The sequence below is a fragment of the Gopherus evgoodei genome, chromosome 9 (genome assembly GCF_007399415.2).
Source record: "Gopherus evgoodei ecotype Sinaloan lineage chromosome 9, rGopEvg1_v1.p, whole genome shotgun sequence".
Classification (NCBI taxonomy): Eukaryota; Metazoa; Chordata; order Testudines; family Testudinidae; genus Gopherus; species Gopherus evgoodei.
Window position 1 is genome coordinate 69,437,041 of NC_044330.1, and position 8,357 is coordinate 69,445,397.

Sequence of the window (8,357 nt, forward strand, 5' to 3'; positions counted from 1 at the left end):
AAAGCCAGCCCTGACAGGGAGAGAGAGGGAAGGAAAATAATTCTAACTAACAACATCCTCCCCAAGCAGTAAGGAGCAGGCCTCAGACTCCATCCTGGGAGAAGATGGATGGATGGATATGGCTTTGTGATGTTCTTCTGGTTCCCCCCTGAAATCTATTCAGGTTAGAACTCATAATATTCCCCCACCACCTGCCATCTCCCCCAATGCTTTGCCAACACCTGGAGATCCAGCCGTGCCCCCTCTGCTTCCTGTGACAGCCACAGCAATAACAGACCTGGACATGGAAGTCAGCCCACACCGTCAGGGACGACACAAGAGGCCGAATAGACTCCAGCTCTCACTCCTGCAGCTCTCCTGGCTCTGCAATGCTAGCAGCATTAACAACCATCCAGGTTCATATGGAAACTATGCTAATCCGCTGGGACTCAGGACAGGCCCACAAGGAGCAGGCTTGGGAGAGCAAGGAACCTTTCTAAAGTCATGCTAGGGTTGGCTTTGCCTCCAAGGTCTACGCTGGCCAGAGAAACCATTGGCTTAATCCTGAGCATTTGCAACTCCCATTGGCCAGGCCTCTCAGAAGTAAATCCCAGCTAGACACTTAACAAGCAAGACCTTTGGCGCAGCTTTGCTCCCCGGAGAGCTGTTTACATGAACAGTGCAAAAGTGGCCACGACACTACAGAGTTTTCCAGGCGCCAGAGAGGTTTGAGGTTCAGGGTCCAGTCGGGTAAAGATGCAGATCAGCTATTTTCCAGCCTCCCATAGCCAGTGTTACTCTAGGGAGGGAAATGGAAAATTCAAGGTCTTCCCCCAGGGAGAAAGAGCTGATCTCAGCTCCCATGCTGACCCCTCCTGCCAGCTTGCCTTGGTTGCATAGGGAAATGGGTGCAAGAGTCTTGCCACAGAGAAGCTGGGGTTTGGTGTCTCAGGAAGGCCTTGCTCTTGCAAATGGTTTAGACTTCCCTTGCAAAAAAACAGTGGCATTGTGTGTGGGGGGGGAAATGGGGGGGGGTGTTCTCTAGGGAGGGGGTGCAATCAGACATCCTCCCCAGCAGGATAGATGTCTCAGCAAGGGCCACAGTCAGTATTCTGTAGCATCCTTCATCTCAAAGGTAGCCAAGGGGCTTTCCAAAGCAATGAACTAGACACTGGTAGTGCAGCGACCGCATGGGCAAACAAAGCCACCATTATGTGCCCAACAATAGCTCCTGCACAGCTTTGGCTGTTCAGCCCTGTTTCCCCAAGCAAGGGAGCGCTGGCCAGGATCTTAGGAATATCCCCTGCTCTTTGCCAAAAGTCGGGTGGGATCTTTAATGGGCTAAGGAGGGCACCATTATGTCTCATTGAAGGATGCACCTCTCAGAGTGCAGTAAACTCCCCCGGTTGTACTGTACTCAGGTGTCAGTGCTGGGCAGAGTCCCAATTCCCATTATGGTGCTTGGAGCCATTGTTTTCAGATTTGGGGAGAGCCAGCCAACCGTGGTTCTAGATACACACCTAGAACGGGTATGTACAGCGGTACCATAGAGTTCCTTTCCCATCTCTGCCTGGCAGAAATTCGGTACTTGGCATCTAGTAGGCACCTGAGAGTGCTCTTCCCCCCTCCCTGAGTGGCAGCAGTTCAAGGAGATGTCACACACATAATTTCCATTCAAATCGGCAGACGGTAAGGGCAGCCATGGAACATCCGGCCTCCAGGAGACAGCAGGGCCGTCCTTAGGCATAGGCAGAATAGGCAGCCGCGTAGGGCCTCACTCTGCCTGGGGGCACCACTCTGCAGGCAGCCCAGACAGTGTAGAAGCAGGGCTGCTGGGTCCTAGAGAGAGCCGAATGCAGCACAGTCTGAGGGATGGGATTGGCTGCTGGGGTCTCTGGGAAGGACAGGGGGTGGGGGTTGGGGAAGGAACTCACCTGTGAGTGTGATTCTTTCCTCCTGGCTGAGGTCAGGTGAGGCAGGCTCTGTGGCTCTGGAACCAGTATCCTTTGTTGTCCCCCATAACATCCATTCTTCTCCCCCCTGCCCCATGGAGCACCCCCTCCTTTCTCCCTCCTCCCCAGGAGCATCCCTCTCTCTCTCCTCCCTCCTCTCCGTCAGGGCTGGGTTGGGTGAGTGTGACGAACTGGGAATGTTCCTAATGTTTTCTCTGAATACTGTGTTGGTGCCTCAGTTTACCCTAGGCAGTTCTTAAGTATCTGGCAGAGCAAAGGGCCAGTGCACCTAAATGCCTGACACTCTGTCTCCTAGCAACTGATGGCCTGGGCCCCTCCTCTGCAAAGGTGCCAGCTGAAGGTGTTGGAGACAAAGAGGTCAGGTGACCTCCTGGCCTGGGAAAGGAGCTGAGGAGAGAGGAGGGGCTGGGAGGGGTTGTTAGGCTGGAGCTGGCTGAGGGGAGACCTGGGGGTCTGGCTCACTGCCCCCAGAATGGACCCGGCGAGGGGTCCAGTTCTCTGTACCTACAAGCTCTGTTTTAGACCCTGTTCCTGTCATTGAATAAACCTCTGTGTCACTGGCTGGCTGAGAGTCACGTCTGACTGCAAAGTGGGGGTGCAGGACCCTGTGGGTTCCCCAGGACCTCGCTGGGGTGGACTCGCTGTGGGAAGCGCACGGAGGGGCAGAGGATGCTGAATGCTCCAAGGAGAGACCCAGGAGGTGAAGACGTGTGAGCTTCTTGCCCTGAACAAGTCTGCTCCAAGGGAGAGGAGGCTCCCCAAAGTCCTGCCTGGCTTGGTGGGGAGCAGTTCCAGAGCATCGCCCAGGGACTCCGTGACAGTGAGGTGCTGCGGGGGAGGGGAGGCTGGCTACCTGCTGAGGAATGAAAGTGAAAGTAACTCACTTCCTGGGCAGCGAGCCAGGATTGGAATGTCACACAGGCCTGGGGTGGGGTTAGCCAGATGTGTGAAAAATCAGGACGAGGGGTTGGGGTAGATATCCCTATTTTATAGGGCCATTCCTGATATTTGGGGTCTTTTTCTTATATAGGCTCCTTTTACACCCCCCCCCCCCGCCACTGCTTGTCCTGATTTTTCACACTTGCTGTCTGGTCACTCTAAGTGGGGGTAGTTGGTGCCTATATAAGACAAAGCCCCAAATATCAGGACTGGCCCTATAAAGTCAGGACATCTGGATCTGGCCACCCTAGCTGGGGAGCGCCTCTCCCCGGGCTGGCAGCTGCCAGCGATTCGTCTCATCCGGGGGGAGCTGCACAGGGCAAGATGAGCTGCTGTGGCTCCATGGGTGACCTGTCTGAGATCAGATGCTGTGCTAACTTCACCATGGTCCATAAGACTGGCGGTGGTGCCCATTGGCGTGTGATTGCACCTGAGGGTTTGCTGCTGCTGTTGCCACTCTGCACCCCAAGAGGTGGATTTTGGGGTCTATTGCAGCTGTTGGACCAGCAGGCTGGGGGGTGAGGCAAGAATGAAAGCAGTACTGTGTTGCCATTTAGATTGTCATTTAACAACTTTGTTTGCCAAAAATTCTTGCTAACAATCCTGAATCCAATTTCAATATTCTTTTTTTAAAATCAATATCTTAGCCAAAAACAGAAAATTAAGTTGTTGACAATTATTAGTGACAGGTTTGGTTTGAGGCAGGGAGTGGGCCAGTTTTCATCAGAGAAACAAAAAATGTTGACTGACTTTCCTATAGCCTGTTACTCCTGATAAGAACCCTCCAACAACTGTAATATGCTCATCTCCTTACTAGTGTATAAAGCAGGGGTCGGCAACCTACGGCACACGTGTCAAAGGTGGCAGGTGAGCTGATTTTTGATGGTATGCAGCAGCAGGCTGAGCGGCTCAGCCCATCACTGCTCTGGGGTTCCAGCTGCTGCCCTATTGCCAGCTGGGATACCAGCCATCAGCCCCACTGAGCACCTGCTGCTGGCCTGGGGATCCCCAAGGAACCACAGGCTGGCAGTGGGCTGAGCAGGCCAGTTGAGCCACTCAACCTGCTGTCAGCCTGGGGTTCCATTCACTCAGCCGGCAGCGGGCTGAGTGGGCTGGTGGCGGGCTGAGCAGGGCCGATGGGGGACTGAGTGGCTCAGTCTGCTGCCAGTCTGGAGTGCCAGCAACACTCAGCCTACTGCTACTCCGGGGTTCCGGCTGCCGGCCCCTTGCCAGTCCGGAGCTCAGCCGCCAGCCCCACTCTGCCTCCTGCCAGCCTGGGTGAGCAGAATCCCAGGCTGGTAGCGGGCTGAGGGGGGGTTGGCGGCCGGGATCCTGGCTGGCAGGAGTTGGTGGTCAGAATCCCAGACTAGCAGCGGGCTGAGCAGGGCCTGGGATCCTTGTCTAGGGTTCCAGCCACCAGCTCGCTGCCGGTTTGGGGTTTCATTTACTCAGCTGGCAGTGGCCTGAGCAGGACCGGTGGCCAAGACCTCAGATAATAACAATAGTTTATTTATATAATATAGACATAGAGAGAAACCTTCTACAAACATTAAAATGTATTACTGGCACAAGAAACCTTAAATTACAGTGAACTTGGCACACCACTTCTGAAAGGTTGCCGACCCCTGGTAGAGAGTGACCATATGTTGTACTAAGATTCTCCTGCTTTTTTTTTTCCCTGTGAGTCAGTATAACTTTTGCCAGCCCAGAATTTGAGCAGCCAATGTTTTACATTTTCACAATGTTTTCTCCAACTTTCATAAAGTAAATACATAGTTAATATGAGTTAAAAAGGCCAGGGACACTTCTTTGTGAAGAATCTGTACAGCAGATCATGCCCATAGACGATCCAGAAAAGAAATTTGAGGTTGAATTTTTTAATGTTGTGATGGATAAAGCAGTATCTGCTGTTGATGAAAGGTTTAATACCTTGCAAGTACACCATGAACAGTTTGGATTTTTGTATGACATAACTAAATTCAACGAAATAGGAAAACAAGAGCAACTAATGACAAAGTGCAAGAACCTAGAGAGCCTCCTTAAGCACGGTGATAGTTTTGATTTAAATGGACTTGAAATGTACGAAGAATTGAGTACACTGTCATCAATGTTGCCACATGCAAAATCGGTGATGGACATTGTACAGTTTATTCATACCCGCAAACTTGTTAACATATATCCTAATGTGTACATTGCCACTCGTATTCTACTGACAATTCCTGTAACAGTAGCATCAGGAGAACGGAGTTTCTCAAAACTAAAGCTCATTAAAAACTATCTCCGCTCTACCATGAGTCAGGAATGCTTAACTGGTCTTGCTATTCTTGCAATCGAACAAGACACGACTTTGTCTTTGTCATACAATGACATTATTACTGATTTTGCAGCCAAAAAAGCCAGAAAGATTGCTTTTAATTAAAAACAAATCTTTGTTTCAATACCTCTTCATATAAATTTCCAATAAATTTTTGATAAATTAAAAAATATATATTATTTGCATCATTCTGTCATATCAGAATTTTTTCTATAGTGCTGCTTCTTTAGTGCTAGTCCATCAGCATTACAGTGTGCTTACTTAAGTTAAACTGGTTTTAATAACGTAAATGTGGCAAGTTTTCCAATACTGTAAGCTTATGTTTGTGTTGCTAAGAGCAGATCAGGCACAGGGGCACCAGTTTAATAATCTCGCCTAGGGCACCATAAATCCTAAGGCCGGTCCTGGGAGACACAGATTTCCTGGGATATGCTTACTATGCCTGTCCACTGCAGTTAGAGTTACAGTCCCAGCGAAATCCCTGCATGCTGTCAAATGGCCATGTGGTTGAATTGCTGCCAAGACACACACACAGCCCTGCAGCAGTGAAGGGGTTAATAGAGGAGGTCCCCACATCCCCACCACTCGGCCTTTCTAGCAATGACTGCACAGAACTCCTGGCTACTTGACAGTTGCCACCGGCAGAGGAGAATGGATTTTTTTTTCGGCACAATTAGTCCAAACCCGTAAAATATAACAAACAAGGAAGCAGTCCCCTGAGGATCCTCCAAAAAGAGTTTACATGCTCCTTGGATTAGCCTTGAAATCCTCCAAGATTTCTAAAGTGCAGTAATTATTTCCAAAGGCTGAACCAGCCATTCTTGGGAGGATTTCAAAGGGAAAGTTATCATGTTCCCCTCCATTATCCCCACGCAATTCCCGTATCCCCAACACACACACACGAGCAAGCACACCAGGCTGCATAGCTTTGGGCAATCAGAGGTGAGAGGTGCTGACTGAGTCAGGACTCCTGGATTCTGTCACGTGTATGGGAGCCTGGGCCAAGTCCTGGTCAGCGCTCTGTGCCTCAGTTTCCCCATCTGTAAAATGGGGGTTGTACTGACCCTCCTCATGGGCCAGGTGGTGTGGGAGTTCCTTTGTTGATGTTTGCACAGTGCTTTGAGATCCTCAGATGAAATGGGCCATGGAGGTGCAAAGTCTGAATAGCTATTCTCCATTTTGCTCTCAGGGCCCCACCTCACACAGTGCTTGCCTGCATCTCTGACCATCTCCATTTGCATCAGCCCCTCTCTGCTCTGCCTGTGACCGAGGTCTTCCTCCCCCTCTGAATGTCTCTGCCTTCACACGCGCTGCCCATGTGCTTGGAACGCCCTCGCCACAAGCCCCTGGCCTCGCCTCAATTCAAACCACTCCAAAACTCCCACATTTGCAGCATCACCTACCGAAACTGAGGGTGTCTATGTTAAGTACAAATGTTACAGAGGAACTGCCAGGCTGGATCGGAGCCATGGTCCAGCAGTTGTGCCTAGCAGGCGAGGTGGCCTGATCCGGGATGGGGACTGAGTTTTCAGAGCGGAAAAATAATGACGCAAGAGAGAAAGAAACCCTATCCCCTAGTAAGGTCCCTGTGGCTAGCACAGCAGGAGAGTGTGATGTGATGTAACACAAGGTTGCTTTATGGATAGCAAACCCTCAGCGAAGACCCGCTTGCAGTGGGAGAGAAATGTGCCCGCAATCTGGTTGAGTGCTAGGATAATTTCTAATCTCTCCTCACCCCACTGAGGGGGCCTCTCTGTCATCTCAGCACATCCCTCCCTGGCACAGAATTGATTGTGTTTGTTCAATGCAGTCTAAGGCCTTCTCATTGGAGAAAGAGACGGGTCCATCCATTAATATTGAACAGGGGGCTCACTTGCAAGCAGATGACCCCAAAGACAGACATGGCCAGGACAGCTGTGTCCCAGAGGGAGTCTTGCAGGGGTTACTGATTCGCCTGAGCTCAGTTCTGTTCAGACAGCAAGAGAGGGAGGGCTCTCCAGGCCAGGATTACTGCTCATGGGGAGAAATGAAGGAGAGCCTTGAACTACAACAGAGCTTTCTCAGGAGCCAGCCCACGACCATGGAACCAACTCCCCCTGGACCTTCCCATCCACTCCAGCCCCCACCTTCCTCTCCAAGACGCAGGCACAGTTCTTTGACCTGCCTTCTCATATATAAACACAAAGCAATGCGTGTGCATGTGTGTATGTGTGTGTGTGGATGTGTATTTAAAACAACAATGCCAAACCACCCTGCTGCCCTGTGCACACATCTCCCCCTGGGACGCGGAGGAGAGAACAACCACTGGATAGATGTCAGCAACACTGCGGATCGCGTTAGTGAAAAGCACTCAGATCATGTGGTGATGAGCATAGTACAACAACTTGACTAGACTAAAAATTGCCCTTCTCCTGGGAGGGGGTAAACTCTACTGGGCGGGGGGAGCAGAGGCAGTGGGGGGAAGGCCTGGAAATACCGGGGGAAGGACTCTGCAATTTTCAGAGGCTTAAGACAGAAGCAGCCTCACGCTTCCTTCTCCCACCTGCATGTAACACACAGGTTCAGTGGGAGCTCTTAGAGAGCACCAATGATCTCACTGAGTCATCCCATGACAAGGGGGCTCTCGGGCAGCTCGGGACATGCTCGAGGGCTCAGCACTGCAGGGAGGAACTTGTGGAGCCCTAGAGAGGTTAAAAATAACACAATCACCTGCTTCTCAGCAGGTGTCAGGAGCCAGTCCCTCCTAGCTGCTTCTGTAGACAGTACAATAAAGGACACTGCAGGGGACTCTGGGTCCCAGCTCAGGGTTTTAGCAAACAGAACGGGGGGAGAGGAAGGAAAGAGGGACCCTACAGTTCCTTTTGATCAATGAAGGCCCCGGGGAAACCCGATGGCCTGCTGAAAGGTCCCCCACAGCCTCCTACACCAGACATTGACAGCAACGAAACTAGAACGGCTGCCAGGTAAAAGTGCACAGAGTTGCCGCAGGGGGTTAGACAAGTTCTGCCTCTAACAGTGGAGGGAACAAAACCCAGTGTGCAGCCTCCCGCCCGGGAGACCCCAAGGACGTGGGGGACCTCAAACCCAGGACACGGGCGTGTAAAGGAGATCCCGTCGATATCGGGCTTGAGGGGAGAATACCTGAACCTGTG